Here is a 26,902-nt window from a genome sequence, read left to right on the forward strand (position 1 = left end):
TAATGCCACTGCCCACTCAACAGACTACAGGATACTGGAAACATGACTTTTATGTGCACTAAAAAATAAATGTGAGTGACTCATTTTGTTTTGACACTCACTTTGTGTGTGTGGCCAGGGTGGGGAGATTTGTTGGGGTGGAGATAAAACCCATGCTGTCCGAGGCAAGTTTATACACATTACACCATGAAAATCCTTATAGGAGCCAGAAATTTTAGAATATGCTCATTTAAAAAAAAATGTGAGTTGTTCATGCACTCTGAGACACCCTTCAGAGAACCTTTGTTTTATCACATTACAGTGCCAATTTCTTTAGTTAAACATGAAAGGTAGTGAGCACCCTTCAGGTTTACCTCAGGTTAAAGGTGGCAGAGAACAGAGTAGAGGTAGGGTCAGAATTAAAACTACACTGACCTCTTTGACTAAGGCTCTCTGACCTGACCAACCACTCTCTGAAACTGTAGTTTTTCTGGGGGAAAGGACTCTTCAGATTTTCCCAAGGGAGTCTACAGTTTTCAAAATATAGCCACTGTGCTAGGTTTGTTTTCCCCTTGTGTCTATGTGTGTATTATACACATCATCACAAAAATTTTGGAATTCTCACTGTGATATGCCAGGCTGAAAAGTGTGCTAGTCCAAGAAAGTTACCCACAGGACACTGAAAGACTGTTGTGGTACAACTGACCAACATGAAACAATTAAGGTTCATACAGAAGCTTCTAGAAAGTCATTATCAAATACCAATTGTATTCATGCCATCGATTCTCTACATAGTTTAAAGTTATACAACAGGGACAAAAAATGGTATTGTATATATTTTACCTAATGTCTACTATGTTTTGAATTAGGTCACTCTACTCTTAAGAGTCCACCCACTTATATAATGTACCAGAATAAAATCAAGCTCATTGTTAGGAAGTGTATTACTACTTCCTAAGATCACCTGCCACTTCCCTAAAAACGCTGCAGAGCACATTGGAGTGAACTACCCAAAGGAACATCACATTGCCTCTGTCCAAGGAACTGTAAACTCCTGAGCACAGCAAGCCCACCCATTCCCTACTGACTGTTAAGTACAGAAGAGCCTGCCCTCACATCCAACACCTTTATTTCATTCTTAGGCTCTTCAACTTTTCCCACTCTTGGGTCTCTTTCATTTGTACTCACAGTATTGATAATCTAAGAAGGTCTTTGAAATATTCATTCCAGAAGGGACCATGGTTTTTCCTGTCTGTCTAACTCCTTCTGGGCATATCAACTGCCTACGCCCAGTCAATATTGTGGCTAGAATTGGCTAAGAGGAAACACTTATATTGATAAAAGTATCACAAAGAGGAGTTTTGTAAAAGCCAGTTGTTAAGGAAAGCAGCTAAAAAATGCAATACATGTTTAAATATAACTTCATTTAATGCTCGCACTATGCCATTTTTTATTAAATACTCATAACTCATTTTTCCTTAAAACAAAGAAAGGTGAAAAAAAATGGAGGTAGTGGTAGTGGTGTTATAGTGTAGGCTATTTCATTTCTAGAAGTCTTCAGATAGAAGAATTGTAAAAACCTCTGCCATACTCATTTTTAAATTACTGGCTAATCTACCAGTAATAAAACTGGCAATAAAGACATGAACATCACACATAGCTGCCACTTTCTCTACAGTGTTTACATTCTCTTTATCCTTTCCCTTTGATTTTTCCACAGATTACACTGCATATGGTCTGTAAAACTGATCTTCCCCCAATTTTTGATAGAGTATGGAGGCACTCATATTTGACCATCAAAATCATTACCTGAATGTTCCTCAAATATCTTAATTGCAGCAAGAAAAAGTTGTGTGTCCCTCACCCCATCCCATCCCCATGACACCTATCTAAGTCTCTCCTATCATACAGGGTCTCTACCTATTCCTATGGTCAAGGCCCACACTGTGGGTCCACATGAAAGAAGGCCACAGTTTTAGGGGTCAGGTGGTGGCACACCTAGTTAAGCATTCACATTACAGTACACAAGGACCTAGGTTCAAGTCCTAGTCCCCACCTGCAGGGGGAAAAAGCTTCATAAGTGGTGAAGCAGGGCTGCAGGTCTCTCTCTCTCTCTTTCTCTCTCTCTGCCTCTCCTCCTTCCCCTCAATTTCTGTCTCAAATAAATAAATAAATAGAAGGGTCCAGGTTTAAAACAGGGTGTGCAGGTACAGGAATACAGTCAAATTCTGAAAATATTTTAAGGGTAATCTTAGAGATTAAGGTTTTATTCCTCCTGCATTTCCTTTACCTCTTGGTTATTTTACTTTCTACTAGTTGACCCTCGAACAGGGAGAGAAAAAGGTTAAGACTTAACAGCTCTTTTCCCTCCTTATTAATACTTCTGTCCTGCATGATATCATCTAATTCAAAAATTTGCAACATTTAAGCACAAGAGTATTTGGATGTAATTTATGGTTTTAATTTGCATATGTGAATATATAGACCATTCTGAATTCATTTCCTGATAAAAGCATTGCTAATTTACTCCTGTTAGGGTTGTCCACTGTTTTGTTTTCCTTCTTTCCTCTTCCTGTCAAAAAATTACCTCTGATCTAAGTACACTACATTGCAAGGTAGAGAAAGGGAAATACACCCAGCAAATTGGTATAGAAGGAATTATATGAACTGCCTGGAAAATATGAGATCCAGACCCCCCCCCAAATATTCAAAAGATAACTGCCTCCAGAGTCTGATACTAACATTCATACTGAGACTTTGAAACATACAGGCCAACTTAGAAATACAAAATTACAATATCTATTCTTTTATATACTTTTATTAAATCTACTTGTTCACCTAACAAGTCATTTATATATACAAAAACAACAATGTCCAGGGCTCCTAAATTTTTCCAACATATTCAACTTAGGGATCCAAGATTCTGAACATGCCATCACCAAAAAAAATTGCAAACCTAAAAAACAAAAAGGAAAAAAAATTAAGCAATGTCAAAAGAAGAAGACTTTTCTTAGAAAAGGTCACTATTTACTTTTGTAATTTTCAAAACAATATTTATAGTTTTTTTTTCTCAGCTTACTGTTAAGAATTTCTATATCTAAAATTAAAGTTAGACTTACAAACAAAGCAGAAATTTGTGTGTATAGCAGAGTAATTATCAAACTACACTCATATATATGTTATTGGATTATTTATTGGGTCAAAATTGCTCTAAATTACAGTTTGAGGCATTAAACGAAAGTGGCATTAGTTATATTTTCTTTGAGAAGTCACCATATTGTGACACTCAGATTCAAATGAAGGTACATATTTTTAGAATATATTTTACTTGTTTTATTTTAGTGAGAGATACAGAGATAGAGACAGAAGTAGAGGTAAAAATAGACATACCAGAACACTGCTCAACTCTGGTTTATAGGACTCTAGAGTGTCAGTCGTGAAAGTCTTTTTTGCATAATCATTATGCTATCTGCCTAACCCACAAGATTAATAAATTAAACAGTGGGTTCATTTCTATACACTTCATTCTTAGAAACTACATTTGAAGTCAATTAATAGAGTTTAGAATCATTACATTTCAACCACATAAACTTTTAGCATGAGATATGAAAGATCACCTTCGAAATTCCCCTAACCTCAAAAAAGAGATTTCTCTATATGATGTTTATTGTTTATTTATAAAAGATAGACAATAAATTGGGGGCCGGGCGGTAGGGCAGTGGGTCAAGTGCACACGGCGCGAAGCACAAGGACCCGAATATAATCTCTGTTCGAGCCCCAGGTTCCCCATCTGCAGGGGGGTTGCTTTGCAAGCAGTGAAGCAAGTCTGAAGGTGTCTATCTTTCTCTCCTCCTCTCTGTCTTCCCTTCCTCCCTCTACTTCTCTCTGTCCTATCTACCAACAATGACAACAACAATAATAGCAACAACAACAATGAACAAGGGCAACAAAAGGCCTCCAGGAGCAGTGGATTCGTGGTGCTGGGACTGAGCCCCAGCAATAACCCTGGAGGAAAAATAAATAAATAAATAAATGATAATAAATTAGATTTAAAAAAAAGAATATCTAGAAGTAAAAATTATCTGTAATTGTTTCTCATTGAAATTATACACAAAAACTAACTACAGGGAGTTGGGTGGTAGCACAGCGGGCTAAGTGCCTGTGGCGCTAAGCCCAAGGACCGGAGTAAGGATCCCAGTTCGAGCCCCTGGCTCCCCACCTGCAGGGAAGTCGCTTCACAGGCGGAGAAACAGGTCTGCAGGTGTCTCTCTTGCTCTCCCCCTCTGTCTTCCCCTCCTCTCTCCATTTCTCTCTGTCCTATTCAACAACAATAATAACTACAACAACAATAAAACAAGGGCAACAAAAAGAAAATAAATAAATATTAAAAAACAAACAAAAAAACTAACTACAAAAAATTCTAACACCAGCTTTAAAAATATACCATTTAGACTAAATCAAGAGTTATGGGGCCAGTGGTGATGCACTTGGTTGAGTGCATGTTACTATGTGCAAGGAAGGACCTGTGTTAGATCATCCATTCCCCACTTGCAAGGGAAAAGCTTTACATATGGTGAAGCAGTGTTGCATGTGTTTCCCTTTCTCAGCCCCTCTTTATCACCCCCTTCCCTCTTGACTTCTGGCTGTTTCTATCCAGTAAATAAATAAAGCTAACTAAAGAGAGGAAGAAGGAGAAGAATGGGGAGGGGATAAAAAGAAAATCAAGAATTCAGAGTTCACATTCTCAGAAATATAAAACACATCAGCAGATATGATAAAACAAAGAAGCAATCTATTGTACATTTTTTTAAAAAAATAACTAAGTGAGGCTTGCTTATTTAAGTATAAATTCAGATTACACAGGCAGAAAATAATTGTACTCCCAGTCAATCTCAACTGTGGCTGGACTGAACAGCCTGTGAGTTACGTCTACCAAAACAGAAAATTACATGCATGAACACAAAGAACAAGCATTTTATAAATCTTTCAGTCTCAACACCTGATATGGATAATATGGTTTACAAAACATTATTTGTAAGAAAACACTGTTTACAGAGACATATAGTACTGGATAGAAGTATAGTAATAACTGAATCTTTAGAAGAAAACAGGAAAATACACTTTTAAAAATATGGTAATATTTAGAGTTCCTTAGAATCCACCTCTGGAATGGAATAATTTCATTTTCTTAGCACCTCATCATTTGCTATATTTGCTTTCATATTTAGCACAGGAAGTGAAATAACATAATAGTACCACTTATTCTGGGGGGGGGAGGAGTATAAAATCTGAATGCACTCCCCAGAGGCTGAGGACCAGACCTATAGACATGAGGTCCTGAGTTCACTCCCCCGCATCTCATATGCCAAAGTGATTTTCTGGTTCTCTATCTCTCTCATAAATAATTGATTTTTTTTCTCAAAAAAATCTGAATTTGAGCAAAGGACATCAGTGAATTATATTCCTAGAAGTAAGCTAGTAAGCCTTATATAGCAACATATTCAATAGGATATAACCCACTAGAATAATCTTAATATTATTAAGAAGTACTAGTCTGTTATTAAATCGGGAGGGGGTCGATTACCTTTAACTAAGAATCTATATGTATATATAGATAGATCTGGGTTGGTAAAGTAGCTCACTTGAATAGTGTGCTGTTTTGCCCTGCACACAACCAGGTTCGAGCCTGGCCCTCACCGCAATGAAGGATGCTTTGGTGCTGTGGTTTCTCTCATTCTCTGCCTTTCTCTAAAAATAAACAAAAAGAATACATTTACTAAATACAACAGAGTTAACTGATATCACTAATTTTTGTAACAGGCTGTTTATACTTAAAAAAGTAAAACACAAAATCATAAAGCATCAAGATTCTTTCTGACAAAAAAAGCTGTGACAAGAATCCTTACTTTCTAGTCTGAAAAACTTAAGTCCATACTCCTTTCTTTTTAAGAGCAAACCACACTAGTTTTCAAAAGAAAAAAACTGGTTTCAATATGTAAATTCCACATGACCCAGATGTCTTCATACAGTATTTTGTGGCTGGGTAAGGAGGTCACTAGAGCTCATTTTTCAAAAGTGTTTAGGAAATCAGAATAGCTCACCTAGGACAGCACATTCCTTGCATGTATGAAGTACTAAATCCTAGCACCACTCGGAGACCATGGATGGTGCAGTGTTGCATCTTTCCTCTCTCCCTCTCTTTTAAACAAATAAACAAACGGTTGGCTAGGGAGGCTGCTTGATGATGCCATACATGCATGTTCATGTATGGCAGGGTTCATTGATTCATTCCTTAGTAATGCATTTAAAAATATAAAATAAAAGATGGTTAAAGAACTCCAAGAGGGGTCCTGGAAAGCACCTGCTTTGATATGGCCACAGTACAGGTTTGAGACTGGCCCCTACCACACTGGAGGAATCTCCAGTGCTGTGGTCTTTTCCTCTCTTTCTCTATGCTTCTCTATCTAAAAGACAGTCCTGTGTAGTACCACCCATAACAATAAAACAAAACAAAACAAACAAAAAAACCCAAAGAATTCTAAAAGGTTTGATTAATATGTACATTTATACAGTTAATTTTGGAGTTAAACACTTGAACCAGTTGAGATAGAACACATTAGTACATTATTTGATATCTTTTGTTCATACTAAAAAATTGGGTTTTTTAATCTTAAAAAAAAAAAAAGAAATGGAGAATAGACATGGAGAAACACAAAGACTTCTCTGTCTCTCTCTCAGATTATGCCATTACCATTCTGTTTGCGGTGGTTTCAGGATGAAGTGAGCACACACCGTCTAGCCAGAAATCAGACGCCTCAAAACCACCTCCCTTCAGTCTTAGGTCTCATGTCTTTCGCTTAGAGCTAAAAATAAAAATACATATGAATGAACAAATGAGCATGGAATGTAATCTCTAGCATGACAGTACAACATAAAATAGCAAATGCCACTTTTATTACAGGGAAATGAAAATGTACACATTTCTACTCCAGAGCATCACAATCTTATTGAACGGAAGGGTCTTCTTACCCATCTGTTAAGTATTAGAAATAAACTCCAAGATGGCTTATCAAAATGATAGTAGTGCTTGTTCAGCTCCTGAGTAAGAAACATGTTGTTGGTTTTTGTGAAGTTAAATGTAATAATACCGGGCCATCTAGATGGTGGCACACATGGAATGTCCATACTACAGAGCACAAGAACCTGGGTTCAAGCCCCTCTGGTCCCCACCTTGGGGGGAGGGAGCTTCACAAGTAGTGAAGCAGTGCTATAAAAGTGTCTCTCACCTCTCAACCTCTTTATCTCCCCTTCCCTTTCAATTTCTATCCAAAATAAATAAAGGAAAAATATTTAAGGAAAAAAATATATCTATCATCAATGAAATTAATGACATCAGACAGAAGTTTTGCACTTGTTTACATACATAAACAAAGGCCAGACCAGTGAAATAGCTCGTTTAGATAGTGTGCTGCTATGTCATGTGTTCAACCCAGGTTCAAACCCAGCCCCCACCACACTGAAAGTTTTGCTGCTGTGCTCTCTTTTATACTCTCTCTACCTCTGTCTCTCTGTCTCTAAAAAGAAAAAAAAATAATTGAAAATAAAACAAGGTCAGAAAGAAGAAGACAACTCTTATAGACTAGAACAATGTGCACACATTAGCATATTTGGAACCTGTAAGTACAACAGCACCAGTGACATGAAAATTAACTTGTTTCTCCAATCACTATAAGGATTCAAACATTCAACAAATGAAGGTTAATTTTAAATGATTAAAGTTAAATGCTGAATGAGAAAGATAGTCTGAACATCAGTGAGTCAATTCCTATCCTTCTGTTTCCTAACTTTTTGTCTCAACTCTGAGCTGTGTTGCCAAGGAGATAGAAAATAAAGATGGTAATGTTCCCATGAACAGGAAAAGAGCAGTTATCTATTGCATAACAACAAGACGAGACTGTAGAATTTTAAACAGGTCCACTGAGAACCCCAAATCCCTAGCTGCCAAGTAACCTCCAGTCAAAGTCTGGCCACTCTAGAGTAAATCCTATGTTTAATGCTGTAAATTAATTCTCCTTCATTTGGCGAGTGCTGTTTCAATTCCAACTAAAGATATCTCAGTGTATTCTGAAAGGTTAAATCAGTCAAGTAGCTTTAGAAATCACTTAATAAAACAGTAACTCATTCAATAGGATCCATAATTTAAAATCCAGAGATTTTTTTTTTTGCTACCAAAACTACACTTAAAGAATTTGGGGGCCCAGGTGGTAGCACAACGGATTAAGCAAACATAGTACAACGTACAAGGACCCACACAAGGATCCTGGTTCAAGCCCCTGGCTCCCCACCTGCAGGGGGGGTCTCTTCACAAGTGGTGAAGCAGGTCTGCAAGTGTCTTTCTCTCCACCCTCTCTATCTCCCCAATTTCTTTCTGTCCCATCCAATAAAATGGGGGAGGGGGGATGGCTTCTGGGAATAGTGGATTTGTAGTGCAAGCACCGAGACCAAGCAATAACCCTGGAAGAAAAAAAAAAATTGATCAGGGCCAGTGGTGTTGCACCTGGTTGAGCAAATGTTACAATGTGCAAAGGATGGAGCTTCAAGGCCCTAGTTGCCACCTGCAGGAGGAAAATTTCTCAGTTGGTGAAGTAGTGCTGCAGGTTGGTCAGTCTGTCTGCCTATTTATCTAACTCCCATTTTCTTTATTTCTGGCTGTCTCTATTCAATAAATAAATATAGTAAAAAAAATTTTTTTGAGAATAACTGGATCTATTTCTACTGTTATTAAGGCAATACTTTTTCTTTTTTATACTGTTCATATGTATCCATTAACATAGAATTCATGCATTATCATGAGGCATGAATCATCATTAATACTGTCATAATATCTACTATGTTGATTTAAAATTACAATTTATAATTAGAATAAAGAAATAACTGTTTTGAGCCACATCTCTGTATTAAGTTAGTTTACTTCAAGTGAAAATATTAAAAATAAAATCAGTAATATCTGAAAGTCCCCTTCCCATTGATGTCATAGGAAGATTCTGTAAGTTTTCTATTTTGGTGTAAACAATCAAGAGAAACTAAAAACTACCTGTCAGTCGTGTGTGTGAGGAGTCCCTTATCACATATGTTTGCAATATATTACAGAAAAGAACACACAAAGTGGCAGATACATCTTTTCTCATTTAGGTTTCACATAATCATTACCTAAAAATCTAAATTTGTCTTGCATCAACCAAAAACCTGGCATAGGTCCACAGTGGAGAAGTCAACTCATATCTGACACCATCCTGGGGCCAAAAATAAAACGTAGCTGAGGTTTCATTTGCCTTTCAGAACTGTGATGTTTCCTCTTAGGAACTTACTCTCCTCCATGTGTAATCATAGCTTAATTCCTCCCCGTTGGTTCAATCAAAGTATCTTTTGGTGTATAAGTTATGTCCTACATGTTCCCTGATCTAGAGAATGCAACAAGCACTGTAAACACTTCTTTCAGTTCCAGACTCTTCACCATTCCCATCTATATCAAGGCTATGATTGAATCATGAGATTTTAATACTCACATGACATGGTTTATAGTTTATTAAAGCATGGAACTTCATGTGCAGTCATATCATTGGTCACTTCAGCAATGTGAAGAGACATCAATGAATCCCAGTAAATATGCTATAAATTTCAACAAATCATAGAATTTACATTTCTATAAACGTAATTCCCATTTTATGATATTCAGTATGTGGCCTGGAAATGGAAAGTGGAAAGGAAGACTTGCAAGCATGAGGTCCTGAGTGCAATCTTCTATACTGCGTATATCAGAGTGCTGCTCTGGTTCTTCTTTCTTCTTTATTTCCTCTCTCTGTCTCTCTGGTGAAATAAATATTTCTTTTAAGAGAGAGAATGTGACGTGTGGGACTATGTGAAAGCTTGGTAGAGCTTAGGGGAGCTCTCCCATCCCTGGATGGCGGTCTGGAAAGACACCCCACTTGTTAGCCTCTCTCCTTATAGAGATGAGCCAAGAGGGAAAAGTCTCCCAGACTCAGTTTCTCCTTGTTTGACTCTCAAGCTCACAGAAAGCCTGCAGGCCTCTCACACTTAGTTCCCCCTGCTAGCTGCCTGCTTGAGGGTTCATTCAAAGTTCACACATCCACTATAACTTCATCTTTTGATCATAAAGGAGAACACTATCATACACCCCGGCAGTGAGACCCCATATTCTATTTCCTTGTGCCCTCTGATATCTGTGATTCACATCAAGCTTTGTTTTTCTTCTTCTCTACCTCACCCTACTGGTTTAAGCCCTATGCTTCTCTCAAATATCTTTGGATAATTAACTCGCCTGCATCATGGATACTAATCGTTTTGACCTTTATGTATCTCATCAATTCTTGTCATACCAGCCCCCTACCATAGGGGCAAGCTGACCTTTAAAAAACCTGTAATTTCTGACATATGTGAAAAATGTTCTTTGTTTAACTCAGTATAAAGGCCTATACCCTTCTCCAAATAAATGAATGTTCGTACCAGAATGTTCCCCGATGCCTCTTTCTAAGTCAAGCAGCCTCTAGTGCTGGTGAGGGAGGGTCGGAGGCTTACCCCCCTCCCCTTGGAGCCACTCCACGTGAGCACCAGCAGTAACATATGAAAAATGCAACCTTAAAAAAAGATATTTTTTTACTTTTTGTCATCAAGATTATCACTGGGATTTGGGACTACATGACACCACTGGTCCAGGCTGCAATGTGTTTTTCTTTCTGACAGCATGAGAAACAGAGAGAGGAAGAGACCTACAGCACTGCTCATGAAGCTTCTCCCCTGCAAGGACTCGAACCTGAGTCCTCGTGCATGGCAACATGTGGTCTAATGGGTGAGCCATCACCCAGTCCGTGGTAAAACTCTTTTTTTAAAAAATCATTTTGCATGGGAGTCAGGCAGTAGCGCAGTGGGTTAAGTGCAAGTGCCGCAAAGCGCAAGGACCACCGTAAGGATACTGGTTCGAGCCCTCAGCTCCCCACCTGCAGGGGAGTCGTTTCACAGGTGGTGAAGCAGGTCTGCAGGTGTCTATCTTATTCTCCCTCCTCTGTCTTCCCCTCCTCTCTCCATTTCTCTCTGTACAACGACGACATCAATAACAACAACAATAACTACAACAATAATTAAAAAACAACACAGGCAACAAAAGGGAAAATAAATATTTTTTAAATCATTTTTCACATTAAGATGAGTGAACTAAGAATTTATGAGGGAGTCAGGCGGTAGCGCAGTGGCTAAAGTGTACAGGCGCAAAGCTCAAGGACGGGCGTAAGGATCCCAGTTCAGGATCGCGGTTCAAGCCCCAGGCTCCCAAACTGCAGGGGAGTCGCTTCACAAGCGGTGAAGCAGGTCTGCAGGTGTCTTTCTCTCCTCCTCTGTGTCTTCCCCGCCTCGCTCCATTTCTCTCTGTCCTATCCAACAAGGATGACAATAATAATTACAACAATAAAGCAACAAGAGCATCAAAAGGGAATAAATTTAAAAAAAATAATTTATGAGAGAAAGAGGTGGGAGGGGGCAAAAGATGAGAGTTGAGAGATGAAGGAGAGAACAGAGCACCACTCTGAGACACTCAGTGCTGGGGATTGAACCAGGAGCCACAGACATGCAAGTCCTATATTCTATCAGCTGTGCTCTTTTTCAGTTGCTCAATGATTTACTCTTAAAGAAGGATTAAATGTATGCAGAAGACAGAATCATTTAGCTGACGCCTCAGACTGTACAGTGCTGAGTCCACCACAGAGTGTCCTGCTCTCGGTACAATAAATGGTTACTTTATACCTTAAAAAAAATTCAAAGTAAAGTACTTTCTTATGAAAACTGATGGAGGTCAGGTGGGGTGTAAACATTACCATGTGCAAGAATCAGGGTTCAAGTCTCTGTTCCCCACCTGCAGGGGAGAAGTTTCACAGGCAGTGAAGCAATGCTGAAAGTCTCTTTCCTTCTGTTTGCCCCACCCCTCTCAATTTCTCTCTGTCCTATCAAATATAAAGGAGAAAAGTGGGGATGGGGGACTGCCAGAAGAGGTAGATTTGCAATAGGGTTATTGAAATAATTTTTTAAAAAATCATTTCCCTAATGTAACTGATTTTTCCTCCCAGAGAAAGGGTGAGCCTACAATTTGATATTCAACACTGTCTCTTTCTCAGGCTCTTACTTCTTGGCTCCCAGCACTTTTACACTTTTTACAAATTCCTCTCTTAAGCTATGCAAAAGACTAGAGCAGTCTTCATTTGCATGGGAATCCTATATCACTTACGCAGCTTTCCAACTCAACTCCACCCTGATTCATCTAGAAACTTATACAAACATGATACTACATTTATCGGTTTGAAAGTCTCCAATGTAAAGGTTCTTTCTACAGGAAAAAGAGGGAGCTCAAAAAATGGAGATGAGACAACAGCTAGCCACTTGGAAAATTAAAGTTGGATTTTTACCTTACTTTGTAAACCAAAATTAATTTTGAATATACCACTCATTTAGTGTTAGAACACAAAATTAAAAAAAATATATTTTCCTTCCTTGAAAGAAAAAAAAGTCCATCAAAATCAGTGGAAAGGTACAGGTACTAAGCCCTTGTAGAAGAAAAAACAAAAAAAGGAATAATTTCAAAATCATTCAAAAACTTAATGGGCCTACATATACATAGTATGGCTTAGTAGCCAGAGTATATGTTTTCCGTGAATTTGACTCTTTGTGAGAGGGAAAAAAAAAATCTGGAAAATAGTCCTAAAGTCTACCAAAAGAAAGCTGGTTTTAAAAAATATGTTCTATCTCTTACAGCTATGAGTGGTGCCTTAGATAGTTATAATCAAGTGTATGAATGATATTTCTGAGCATATGTAATACCACTCATTTGAAAAATATTTCTAAAGTGTACAAGAGACATGAGTAGGGAGGGAAGGGAATGAAAATTGTAGAAAGCTCCCCAGGACACTGCTCAAACACAAGAAAATCAAGGAAAGGACATTTTATTTCTCAACCACTTCTACAGTGTGCAGTTTTTGTACCATGAATTATTACCCTACAAAATGTTTTACAAACGTGCTTGGTTATTTTTCAGCATTTCAAAACTCCTCAAATTAATTTTTCCAAATGGGAAGGGAATTACAGCCTTGCATAGGAATCAGGAGCCATCCTATGCAGGCGACAGCTCCCTCTCAGCCAAACCAGAGAGGCACTTGACTTCTCACACATGGCCACTGCTGGCTCCTTCTCATATTCTTGAATCTGCACATCACACTGGAGTGCAGAAAGCACACTCACACTTCCAAATGCTGTAAAGAAGACCCTGTTCCACAAACGCAGCAACCACTGATTGAGCTTTACATATCCTCTTCCAGCCTAGACAGGAACCTGTGCTGCTGCTACCAACTTCTTCGGGATCTCAGACCCAAAGCTCAGCTTCTTCAAAATAATCATCTTATTTTATGTGAGACACATTATTAGTGACAGAAAATATAAAACTGATCAGGATTCTCAGAAATTCATCACTGATGAAACTCGATTCTTCTAGGAATGGGGGGAAAAAAAAAACATGCTACCAAAAGTGCATATGGTCCATTTTCTATTATTATTGTTGTTGTTGTTATTATTGTTGTTATTATTATTATTATTATTATTATTGCAGTGGTTCTTAATGTCTTCACTACTTTGGTGGTAGTTCTGAAATAGCTCCACCAGGGCAGGAAATATTTAGTTCGTCTCATTTTCTTCCTTCCTTCCCTTCTTTATCTTTATTTCCTTATTATTAGTCATTAATTAAGGATCGACAAGACTGTGGGATAAGAGGGGTACAATTCCATACAATTCTCACCACCAGAGTCTCATATCCCTTCCCCTCCACTGGAAGCTTCCCTGTTTATTTTCCCTCTGGGAATATGGACCAAAGATCTTTATCAGGTGGAAGGCTTGGCTTCTGTAATTGCTTCTCTGCTGGACATGGACGTTGGCAGGTCAATCCATACTCCCAGCCTGTTTCTATCTTTCCCTAGTGGGATAGGGCCCTGGTGAGGGGAGGTTCCAGGACACACTGGTGAGGTCATCTGCCCAGGGAAGTCAGAATGGCATCATGGTAGCATCTGCAATTTGGTGGCTGAAAAGCCTAAGATATGAAGCAGAGCAATCTTACTCTACAGTTCTCTCATTTATCTCAAATCAACACCCAGCAAAAACAGAATCCCTCAAATGTTCAGGTTCAGAAATGAGGAGGCCTCTACTAAGATTAGTGCAGCGCTCACAGAAAACTCCCATCTCCAAAGTCCAAAGTGACAAGAGATCTAGCAGGTAAGATAATTTCTGACTGAGCCACACTGTATCTCCTCTGGTATACAGATGTTTTTGAACATTTCCACCTGTGTTCTTCTTTAGATATTAACTACAGGAATTGAAAATGTTGTGGTACTTATCAGCTGATTAGGTTTGTTTCACAGGAACTATGTAATGGAGGAAGAGTTCACTTTAGAAAGAATATCCCTATTTACCCACAGAGGAAAGAGAGAAGAGTTTGGAATTAGCCATCTGTCAGTAAGGGCTCAAATAAAATTAAATGGTAAAAACTATTCTCCTAGTGTTACCCATGGTGCTTCTGTTTGGTATCAGGACTTGAACATGGAACCTTGCTACCTCCTGGCACCTGAAGTGCCAGTAAAGTGTCTTTACTTATGAATTTGCTTTACTTCTCATGTATCAATAAAATATTTAGATTACAAAACAATTTCCTTAAGCAAATGTCCTGAGAACAAAATGTTCAGAGTATACTGCTGTTGTGTCAGTTACCAGCTGCAATGGTGGCGGTCTATTCTCCCACACTGTAATCAGAAACATTATAAGGATAACTGCTCTACTACAAAGAGCGTAAGTCAGAGACACCCCATGCCAACGAGCAAGTTGTTGTGCGTGTGCTTTCCTTCACACACGGACTATTCATTTTGAAATGTTGTAAAGTACATTACCCCTTCCATTTTCAGTAATTTTATCAAATGCTAAAAGTTGATGGCCACCATATTTATAAATTTTAGCAGGAAATCGCCACATTTGTGTTCTACTAAATAAAAAAGGCACTGAGTACTTTTACCTTACTTTGGCAAACAGGGCAATGTGTCAGACTTAGTAGGTTCAATTTAAGGGTTCTTCCCACGTTCCATTAGAACTATTGGCATGAACTTAGAAATGTAAGATATATTTACTTTAGAAATTAATAAATGGAGGGGGTAGATAGTATAATGGTTATGCAAAGAAATTCTCATGCCTGTGGCTCCAAATTCCCAGGTTCAATCCCCCACACCATCATGAGCCAGAGCTGATCAGTGCTCTGGTTAAAAAAATAATAAGTGGTCCGGGAGGTGGCTCGGTGGAGTTGTGGTGGTGGGAATTATGTGGAATCGTACCCCTCTTGTCCTATGGTTTTGTCAATGTTTCCTTTTTATAAATAAATTAAAATAAAAAATAAAGAGAATAAATAATAACAAAAAATTTAAAAATTAATATACATGTCCTCAGTGAACTACACATACTTTAGTTCCTTTCAGATTCTCTTCTTTCATCTACATAGTATTCTGGGTTGTGCCTAGAATCAGTCCATCAGATCAGTTAAGTTTAATTAGCTATTTTCTATACAAAGTAAATAAATACATTTTCATCATTCTTATACTGAACCCCCACATTAGTATCTGCTTTTTTTGTTTGTTTGTTTGTTTTTGCTTCCAAGGTTATCGTCAGTGCCCACACTACAAATCCACTGCTCCTGGAGGCTATATTTTTCCCTTTTGTTGCCCTCGTTGTTTATTGTTATTGTTATTATTGTTGTCATTATTTTTGTATAGGACAGAGTGAAATCTAGAGAGAAGGGGAAGACAGAGGGGGGAGAGAAAGACACCTGCAGACTGGCTTCACTGCTTGTAAAGCGACTCCCCTGCAGTTGTGGAGCTTGGGATCGAACCAGGATCCTTGTGTTGGTCCTTGAGCTTTGTGCCATGTGTGCTTAACCCACTGTGCTACTGGCCCAGCTCCGTATCTATTTTTAATAGCCAAAAGTTAAAACTTTAAAACATCTAAATGTTATTCACAGAAAACATTCCTGTCTATTTTTAAATGGCTTATGGACCAAATTTTGTATCTTTTCAAGTTTAACATATACACACCAAAATGTTTTTTTCTAATGCCAATTTTTCTGGCTAGTAGATTGGGATGTCTTACAGATTCTTGATGCCTCAGTCCCACTATAATATAAGAGACTGTATTGTCTGAAAAAGATGGTTAGACAAGTAACTGAAACATCTTAGAACAAGTGGCACCCTTTGACCAGGATGGGAGAAGTGCCTTTATGTCTTAATGTAAAGATATTTATGGCAAATCTATGTGTCATGAAATGCAAAATAGTATTTTAAATATTAATTAAATAGTGTTGAATAACTTTGCAGTTCCCAACAATACAGCAACCAATCCAACTCTGTCTGAGCTCATCAGAAAAAAAAAAAAAAAAGAGAGTAATTAAGACTACTTAGGCACAGTAAGTCATTTAATATTTTCCTGGTCTCAGTAAGCACTCTAACAAAAGGAAAGTAACTGAGAGGGATCTGTGTATACTTAAACTGCCTATGTCATACTTAGACAGAATTATTTGTCATCGCTTCTTGGCCTTTTGGCTAAGATCAAGTGTAGAATTACTTGTCAAAGAAAAGTTCTTGTCTTCTGAAGTTACACGTCTTTCAACATCCTTCTCTGAAAAACTGCATTGTTCTTCCAGCCAGAGCTTCACAATATGCCCATTTGTCACTAGTCACACCCTCCTCTCCTCACTCAAGTGTCCATTAGTTATGGAGGATTTGAATAACCACTGCAAAGCCCTGATGGTAAATTTTGGTTTTGAAATGACCATTTTTTTAAAATTGTGTATTGGGGGAGTTGGGCGGTAGTACAGCGGGTTGAGCACATGTGGCACGAAGCGCAAGGACCATTGTAAGGACTGGCATAATAATCCCGGGTTCAAGCCCCCAGCTCCCCACCTGCAGGGGAGTCGCTTCACAGGCGGTGAAGCAGGTCTGCAAGTGTCTAGCTTTCTCTCCTCCTCTCTGTCTTCCCCTCCTCTCTCCATTTCTCTGTCCTATCCAACAATGACGACATCAATAACAACAACAACAATAACTACAACAACATTAAAACAAGGGCAACAAAAAAGGAAATAAACACTAAAAAAAAAAAATCTTAAAAAAAAAGAAAGAAATACATGCTATAGACGTACTGACTTTCAACAGACTCAAGCCAGAACACCAATTTAGCATGTTAAGTGAAAACTACCACATTAAAGGGACTAAGAGAAACTGGAATTCTGTGACCTGTGTATTCTCACCTATTTCTGCTCAAAGACAAAACATATTGGAAACCAATAGTAATCAAAATAAAGCAGATAACTATTTTTTTAAAATTTTTTGCCTCTAGGGTTATCACTGGGGCTTAGTGCCAGCACTACGAATCCACTGCTCCTGCAGCCTATTTTTCCCATTTTGTTGCCCTTGTTGTGATTGTTATTGTTGTTATAGCTCGTTGTTGTTGGATAGAGAAATCGAGAGAGGAGGGGAAGATAGAGAGAAGGAAAGACCTGCTTGTGAAGCAGGGCCCTGCAGGTGGGGAGCTGGGGGTTCAAACCGGAATCCTTATGCCGGTCCTTGCGCTTAACCTGCTGCACTACCACCCAGCCCCCAACTAAAATTTTTGCCCAGTGCATCCTTTCCATATAGACAAGTCACAAAGGGTCAAATTTTACTCAAAAAAAATTTAGGGAGCAGAGAAGAGGCATTAAGTTCTCTAATGTATATATTGCTAACATTATAGTCTTGTGCATATGTTACAAAAGGATCATTACCTTAGAATAACAAATTTATATCTAAATATGGCACATTGGTTGGCACTTGAACAAACAAATCATTTAAAATTGCCTCACTGCTTTAAAAGTCACTCCTTTTCTGGTTGTCCCAACACTTAATCAGACACAATATATTTCACCATGCTATGGTCAAGTTCAGCTGGCCTGGGGGTTAGTATATTTTACATGATCTAAAGTCATACTGAAGGTTTATTCTTCCTTCTGGAGGCTCTAGGAGAATCTCTACCTTTTCCAGCTCTTAAGAGACTGCAATGCATTCATAGGTTTATGACTCCTTTTTCTATCTTCAGACAGACTTCTGTCTGCCTCTGGCTCTCCAACTTCCCACAGTCCTTTAAAAGGCCCTCTGTGATCACACAGGACCTACCCAGATAATGCAGTAATGTTCCATCTCCAAATCCTAATTCACATATCCAAAGTCCTTCTGGCAGTGTGAGTAAACATAGTTCTAAGCTCTGGGGATTCAGATGTGATATCACTGGGGGACTGTGGTTCTACTCACCACACTGTTTATGTTAATCATGGTGGAAATTTTCAATGTTATCTGAAAGGTTTAATATTGTTAACTAAAAAGGGTGAGGGCAGATAGCATAAAGGTTATGCAAAATGACTTTCCTATCTGAGGCTCCAAAGTCCCCCACACCACCATAAACAAGAGCTGGGCAGTGAACATAAAGGCCCCGAGTAAAGTGCAGCACGGTAGACGAGACAAATGTAACAAGCATGTTCACAACAGCCAAAAGATAGAAAAATCTATCAATAGATAAATGGTTAAATGTGATGGAGTATATCTATACAATGGAGTATGTTCAGTATTCACAGGAATGAAGTACTGATAAATGGTATAGCATGATACATTTTGAAAGTATTATACTTAAAATGAAAGCCAGAAACAAAAGATCATTTATATTATCATAACAGGTAAATCCAGAGAGACAGAATGTAAACTTGTGGTTGCAGGAGGGTGAAATATTAAGATTTTAATGGTGTGAAAGTCCCATTTGTAAGTCACATTACATATTACATAAATAACAGAATACATATTATTCTTCCAAATACACATCAGAATCTTCAAATACTGATTATATACTGGGGAATAAATAAAATCTCAATGTATTCCAAAAAAGAAACCCAACGCATGCCAATTTTTCTAGCCAAAGTATTGAAAATTAACAAGAGGCTAGTCAAAAATAGCTATTTACTTGGAAATGTAGATTATCAAGTTTGAATCCAAGAGGGTATAAACTGAGCATTTTGAACTAATTAGAAATATGATAACACACCAAACACATGAAATCTTCTAGCAGTTTTAGCTACAGTGATTCAAAACTGCATTATTACCTAAAATCTCTATACTTCCCAGCATTGTTTTAACATGTACGGTAGTGCTGCTGAATTATTAGATGAAATTCATGACTAAGGTAAGTACATGCATGTGTGCGTGCGTGCGTGTGGGTGTACACAGTGTCACACCCCAACTGGCACCAATACCAACATAGACTAAACAGTGACCAGCTGGAGTCCTACCTACATCAAATGCTCGTAAGTCTCAGTTTCTGTGGATATAAAAGTTGGATGCAGAGGTAAACTAGATAATCTCTGAGGTCTCTTCCAACTTGAAGAGTCAAATTTTCTATATGCAGAAACTTTTCTTATTTTGAAAACAAGCTTTGGAGCAGCACACACTGCCCTGGTTCTACAAGAGACCACGACACTGATGAACAGGCCCTACTATCAAATTACCTTAGCTTTAAAAAGATACCACAATCAATGGCAAGAATAAGACACATTCCTCTTTCAAGGAGTAAGCACTTCCTTTCTATTGATCAAATAATTTATCCATTTAGATTTGGAATGGTGTGTGTGTGTGTGTGTGTGTGTGTGTGTGTGTGTGTGTGTGTGTGTGTGTGTGTGTGTGTTGCATACACACATGCATGTGAATAATTTCTTTCTGTGGACAATAATCCTGGTCTTAAATGCTAAAGATGTATAACGCATCACGTTGGCAAATTGTTCACTGTGTTATAGATGAGACTTTGAAAGATATCTTAACATAAAATATTTGAATGTCTGTTGGCTATAAAGTTATTGAAGATTATAAATCTGCTTTCCACATCCATAGGAAGATCACCAGATGCCCAAGCCATCTCCTTGTTAAAAATCATTAACTGACTCTAGAACTGAATGAGAAAATTCACAAACAGGGGCAATCATAAAATACCATTTCATCAGTGAGTATGGAGGAGAGGCCTGGTGGTGACACACCTGGTTGAGCACAGTACACAAAGACTCAGGTTCAAGTCCCCAGCCCCCAACTGCAGGAGGAAAGCTGCTTTCTCTCTCCCTTCCCTCTTGATTTGTCTTTATCCAAAATAAATAAATTAGTTTTTAAAAGTGAGTATAAACACCAGTACCAAATGTGATATAAAAAAGTTAAAAGAACCTTAATTCTAATTCACCTAAAATACATGACTTCTGGATTATATTGCTGGCTCTAACTGCTTGAATCAAGGTGAAAAAGAGGACAGAGAAATGGGGAAGAGAGGAGTATTTTCTATCCAAACAGTCTGACTATCTGGAAGAATAAGCCTTTCTTCTGTGCTTCTACAGTTCACAATAAATATATATGAAAAGGGGAGTCGGGCCGTAGCGCAGCGGGTTAAGCGCAGGTGGCGCAAAGCACAAGGACCGGCATGAGGATCCCGGTTCGAACCCCGGCTCCCCACCTGCAGGGGAGTCGCTTCACAAGCGGTGAAGCAGGTCTGCAGGTGTCTATCTTTCTCTCCTCCTCTCTGTCTTCCCCTCCTCTCTCCATTTCTCTCTGTCCTATCCAACAACGACAACAATAATAACTACAACAATAAAACAACAAGGGCAACAAAAGGGAATAAATAAATAAAATAAATATTTAAATATATATATATATATATATATATATATATATATATATATAAAATCCAAGCTTCACTTTAAGAAAATCTCATCTGTTTGATATATAAGAGATAAGGGAAATGGTGATTTGATACACACAGTTCAAGTGTCAACCTGAAGTCTTAGTTCCAGACTGCAAAGGAAATCCCTAATCATATTCCTTACATAAAGGTTCTGACAATAAAGTAGTAAAATTAATTCCTCCAACCATGGTCTGGGAGGTGACACAGTGGATAGAACATTGGACTTTCAAGCATGAGGTCCTGAGTCCCTGGCAGCACATGTACCAGAGTGATGTCTGGCTCTCTCTCCTCCTATGTTTCTCATTAATAAATAAATAAAATCTAAAATAATAATAGTAATAATTCCTCCAACCCACAGGAAAAAATATGCTATTCCATTACATATTCAAAACATATGCTTCTAGGATGGCAAGTAGGTTCTTTTTAGTCTTAGAACTAAACTAGCATTGTGTAGTCAAGATAAAGTAAAATTGCTCAGTGGCTAGTTTCGTTTGTTCTTTATTTTGGGGGATGCTTTAAATTGCTCATTCTTGATTTACAATTTAACCATCAATGCTTTCAAGATGATTTATTTTTCAGCAAATAGTCAAATTTCAGTTTCTCTTCATTACTGAGTTTGAGATGTCTATGGTATTCTGTTATTAGTCTGCTTATTTCATGTACTTATATTTCACCTAAGTGAAACTATTCAATATATCTGTCTTTCACTTAAAAATTTTATTATCTTAGATAGAAACCGTCAGAAATCAAGAGGGAAGGGAGTAATAGAGGGAGAGAGACAGAGAGACACCTGTAACAATGCTTCACCACTCACAAAGCTTTCCCCCTGCAGGTGGGGACCAGGGGCTCAAACCTGGGTCCTTATGCATTGTATCATGTGCTCTCAACCAGATGTGCCACCACCCAGCACCTATCTTTCACTTTTAGTTCTAACATAATCATCCCAAATTCCATTCCTGTCAAGAAAGGCAAGATTTCAACACCTAAACAGTATGTCAGAGAGTATACAGACCACAATTTCATTATTCAGCCATCTGCTGATGAGTGTTTAAGTTATTTTCATGTCTTGGCTATTGTGAATAGTCCTGCAATCAATACAGTGTGCATGTATCTTTTCAAGTTATTACTGTTTTCATATTCTTTGGATGGATACCTAGGAATGAAATTGCTAGTTCCTATGGTATTTCTACACTTAGTTTTTTGTTTTTGTTTTTAATTGCCACCAGTTATTGCCTGCACTATGAACCCACCACTCCCAGTGGCCATTTTTCCTTTTGTTTCCTTCCTCCCTTCCTCTCTCCCTCCTTTCCTATTTGACAGGGCAGAGAGAAATCAAGAGAGGGGGAGGTAAGAAAGAGAGAAAGAGAAACACTATAGCCTCGCTTCATCATTCGCAAAGCTCCCTCCCCGCCCCCAAGTGAGGGCTGGGGTTTTAACCTGTGTCTTCGTGCATGGCGATGCATGTGCTCAAGTGGTGCACCACTGGCCAGGTTCTTGGTATTTTTTTTTGTTTGTTTGTTTTTTTGATAAGAGGATGAGAAACAGAGATGAGAGAGGGAGGGAGGAATAGGAATAGACAGATATAAGCAGACAGAAGGAGGAGGATGAGGAGAAAGAGGAGCACCTACAGCACTTCACTGCTTATGGAGCTTCCCCCACCCCCAAGCAGGTGGGGACCAGGGACTTGACTGGGATCCTTGCATATAGTAGTGTGTGTGTGTTCTGCCAGGTGGGGCACTCCCCCCAGCCACCCCGCCTCCCCTTTATAAAAAGAAATGTCTATGGACTAGGAAAATAGATCACTTGAATAGTGTGCTTCCTTGCCGTGTATGGTCCAGGTTCAAGTCTGGCCTCCACACCACAATGAAGGATCCTTTTGGTTCCTCCTCAAATTCCCATATGCCTCTCTGTCTCAATCTGAAAAGGGAGCAGAGTCAAGATGGCAGCTTGAAGGCAGCCCTTGGCTGACTCTCCATGAAAAGGCTGATTTAGGGAGTTGGAGGAAAGCACAAGGATCATCCCGGTTCGAGCCCCCAGCTCCCCACCTGCAGGGGTCCACTTTACAAGATGTGAAGCAAGTCTGCAGTTGTCTATCTTTCTCTCCCCGTTTTCCCTTTCTCTCCCCTCTTCTCTCCATTTCTCTCTATCCTATGCAACAATGATGACATCAACAAAAACAACAAAAGGGAATAAGTAAATATTTTTTAAAAATTAGAAGAAGAAAAGGCAGATTTGGACCTGGGAATTCAGGGTGAGAGCAGGATTTCCAGACCAGTAGAAGAAACTCTGGAGAAGGGGACAAAGAGAAGCCTCCATGGAATATTGTAGTTCAACTATAAACGGACAAGACAAGGAAGGACAAGCACAAGTGCTGAAAAGGACAAGCATAAGTGAAGCAGGTGCTGAGTTTTCTCTCCACACCCACCCAGGCCCATCACCCAGGCCAGAGGTGGCTAGCTAGAAGAGACCTGCTGCCAGAGTCTGGGAGGCCCCCCTGTGGAGATGAACTCATCAAGCAAGATTCCAAGGCTGAACTTTTTGTCAGAGCTCAGTGGGGAGCCACTTGGGCCCACCTTGGTGGAGTTAGTCCCTGGCCTCTGGGTTTCAGGTGGGTGGAGTCTTTGACCTGGTTTGAATTGTAAGCCTCTTGGTGTTAGGTTTTGTTTTCAGTTTGTTTTTGTTTCTGTTGTGTCCCCCCCCCCCCCCTTCTCTCTGGTTTGATCAATATTGCCTGTTATTGCTGTTGCATTGGCTGGAATTTCATTGTGACTTCTTTTGTGGGAGGAGTTTGGCTTCCTGTAGTTTTAACCAACCTTGCTAGAGACAGTTACAAGACTCAGTTTAGATTGGCTGGAGTCTGGCTTGGCCTGTGGCTGTGTTGACTGTAATTTCTTTTGTGGGAGGAGTTGGGCTTCTGTGGTTTTGCCCTTTTTTTTTTGTTCTCCCTTTTTTTCTCCTCTCTGATTTGACGAATCTTTGTTTTTCTTGTAAAAGTTGGTATTTCTTTGTGAGAGGAGTTTGGCTTAGCATGGTTTTTGCTCTTCCTTCCTTCCTTTCTTTCTTTCTTTTTTCTTGTATTCCAGTCATTTATCTCCCACTTCAATTTTATCACAAGAGACACTTTATCTCATCTTCCAAAGGAATGAGAGTGGCATATATTAGAAAAACAGTCCCAGAAACTCCTGAATCAGACCACAAGGTGAATCACTTAGGTTGTCTGGTAACGAACAGACTAGAGGTCCCACCACACATAACTGAACAGCAGTAGCCAGGACACACTATAAAAAGCCACCAAAAAATGGTTAGGTCAAAAAATTCTACAACAGTGAACCAGGACAGGAGACCAGATGAAAGTCTAAGCATGACAGAAGCACCTAAGAATGAGGAAAGTATCCAAACATTAATTGAAGTATTAATACAGGAGCTTTTGAGGAAAATACTGTCAGAAATAGGGAAACAACTAATTGAGACCCTGAAAGAAAACATGAGCTATGCTGAGGTAATCAGAGAACTGAAAGCTGAAATAGCTGAGCTAAAAGATCAGCTAAAGAACAAGTTAATACTGTAACTGAACAAGGTTAAAAAAAAAAATAGCTGAACTGAAGAATGAAGCTGAGGGAAGGGAGAGCAGAGTAACAGAAGCAGAAAACAGAATTAGCCCAACCAAGGATGACAAAAGGTCACATACAGAAGAAAATTCATAAGACTATTAGCAGATTTCTCCAAAGAAACTCTAAAAGCCATAAGAGAAAAAATATATTGAGCACTCAATGAGAAAGGCTTCCAACCAATAATAGTATATCCTGCTAGACTATCATTCAGACTAGATAGAGGGATAAGCAAGTTAAAGAAGTCAACTATCACTAAGCCTGCATGAGAGAGGTTCTAAAAGGCCTCCTAAAAATATTAGCATCATCAAACATTTATTTTACTTTACTGAGAGGGGAGGGAGGGAGAGACAGACAGACAGACTAAAGCTCTGGCTTATGGTGGTCCTGGGGGGGGGGGGGCTGTACCTGGAATTAGAGAGTCTCAGGTTGTCTCCCTGCCCATCAGAAGCATCAGTGATACCTCTGTATCACTTAAAAAACTGACCTGAGGATGAAATTTGCAATAATTCTCACTTGTTAGTGATTAGTAGAAGCAATTAGTTCTCTAACCTTGTCTATGGAGATCTCACAATAAAACCACTAACATTTACTATTACACAAATCATAAAGCTATAATTCACTCTTTTGGCCTTCATAATCTTTGTATAAGTGGGATTCTTTTTGTATTATTATATTTATTTATTTTGGATAGAGACAGCCAAAAATCAATAGGGAATAGCAGAAAGAGTGAGAGAGACACCTGAAGCCCTATTTCATCATTCATGAAGCTTCCCGCCTGCAAGTGGAGACTAGGGGCTTGAACCCAGGACCTTGTGCATTGTAATGTGTGCACTTAACCAGATGCACCAGCACCTGGCCACTTTATAAGTGGGATTCTTTACTCTGTGAAAAATATCTTCAATTTTCAGTACAGAAAACTGATGTTTTCTCTAGATGAAACATAAAAACAAAATAGTTGAGGGAGATAAAAAGTCACAGGTAACATTTGTACATAACATAAACAAGAACTACTGTATTTCTTGGTAAGTACCATGCCCAGCAGCCCTGGGGCATGTGAGAAAAAACTTTTGTGAGGAACTTATGTGAGGGACCTGGAGAGTGTGTTCAGCTCCAAGAGCAATGACCACATAATAAAACCAAAATTAAAATACATCAAAGCTCAAGAGAGGCCCTGTTTGGCAACAATCCATTTGTACTAACCCCCACTAGTAAAAGGAAAGGGTAACAAGTTCAGATTCCTTGAGAGGGAACAGAAACACATATTTAGGACCCTCTATACTGTCCTCTGTCTCTTGTGTTGGTTGATTTTTATCTATATGCTTTCTCTATAATAAGCCATAATCGTAATGGTAAGTCCTTTCAGTGAGTTCTTTAGTTTTTCTAATAAATTGTCCAACCTGAGGGTAGATTTGGAAACTCCCTGAATCTGCAATTAACTTAGAAATGAACAATATAGTTTGGCTAGCTCTGAGAAGGCAATAGTCGGTATGTTTTTGCAATTTTCTTGCAAATCAAGAGTATATAACATTCTTTTCTGTTGGTTCCTTCCCGATCTATAACTATGGGTGCCACCACCCACTGACCCCACCCCCATTTCTCATCTCCTATCCTTACCCTCTGCCCCTCTTTCATTGACTGCTTCAATCTTTCCCAACAAGGTAATCTGTACTCCTTTAGAGACTCAAAATTGAGTTCTAAAATTTTCTCAGTATATCTCATAAATATGCTATATAAAATTTCTACTCTTCCTGAAAGAGAAAACATCAAAGGAATACAGAAGAGGACAGTCTCACATTTGTCTGCACTACATGAGAGATGAAAACAAATCAGGCCTGAGTTTGCTTCCTAAGGACTCAACACTTGGTCCTGCCTGTTTTTGCCAGTCTCTACAGCACCTATTTCTTCTCAGAACTCTTATAGTTGTGCTGATTTTACAAGCTTATTTAACTCCATACAAAGAGTCCAGTTGGCTTGACTATAGTCATCAAGGCCTTCCAGTCCTGCTTCAGGCTTCCAACTTTTAAATTACACTATTTAACTTTTGGGCAGACTAAACCCTGCCCTTCTCATTAATTATGGGTCAGTATTTCACAGCATTAGACAGATCATCTTTGAAATGGAAGAGAAATTGGTTTTTAAATCAGCATGACCAAAGACTTTATAACTTGAATAACACAGCTGTATAAAATAAACAAGGGAAACCCCCAGAGTAAAAAAAAAAACAAAACTAATAAATACTTTACAATAGAGTATATTACCTTTATGACCCTTAATGGGCTTCAAGATACTTAAATGAAAATTACACACACTATCAAGCTTCAAAATTCTTAGGCAAGGCATGGATTGTTTGTTTTACACACACAAGCAATTTTGACTTAACTTTCACAAAACATCACCATCATCCCTTGCAAAGACCACCGTGACCTCCCACATCTGCCCAA

At 38.7% G+C, this 26,902-nt stretch overlaps 1 protein-coding gene and 1 pseudogene across 1 annotated transcript in view; one reads left to right on the top strand and one right to left on the bottom strand.

Moving 5' to 3' along the window:
• Positions 1-26,902, bottom strand: part of XKR6 (XK related 6) — a 218,376-nt gene that overhangs the window by 149,961 nt on the left and 41,513 nt on the right. The gene's annotated exons all lie outside the window — the stretch shown is intronic.
• LOC132537112 (U2 spliceosomal RNA) lies at positions 16,639-16,773 on the top strand (annotated as a pseudogene).

The sequence above is a fragment of the Erinaceus europaeus genome, chromosome 2, assembly GCF_950295315.1.
Source record: "Erinaceus europaeus chromosome 2, mEriEur2.1, whole genome shotgun sequence".
Lineage (NCBI taxonomy): Eukaryota > Metazoa > Chordata > Mammalia > Eulipotyphla > Erinaceidae > Erinaceus > Erinaceus europaeus.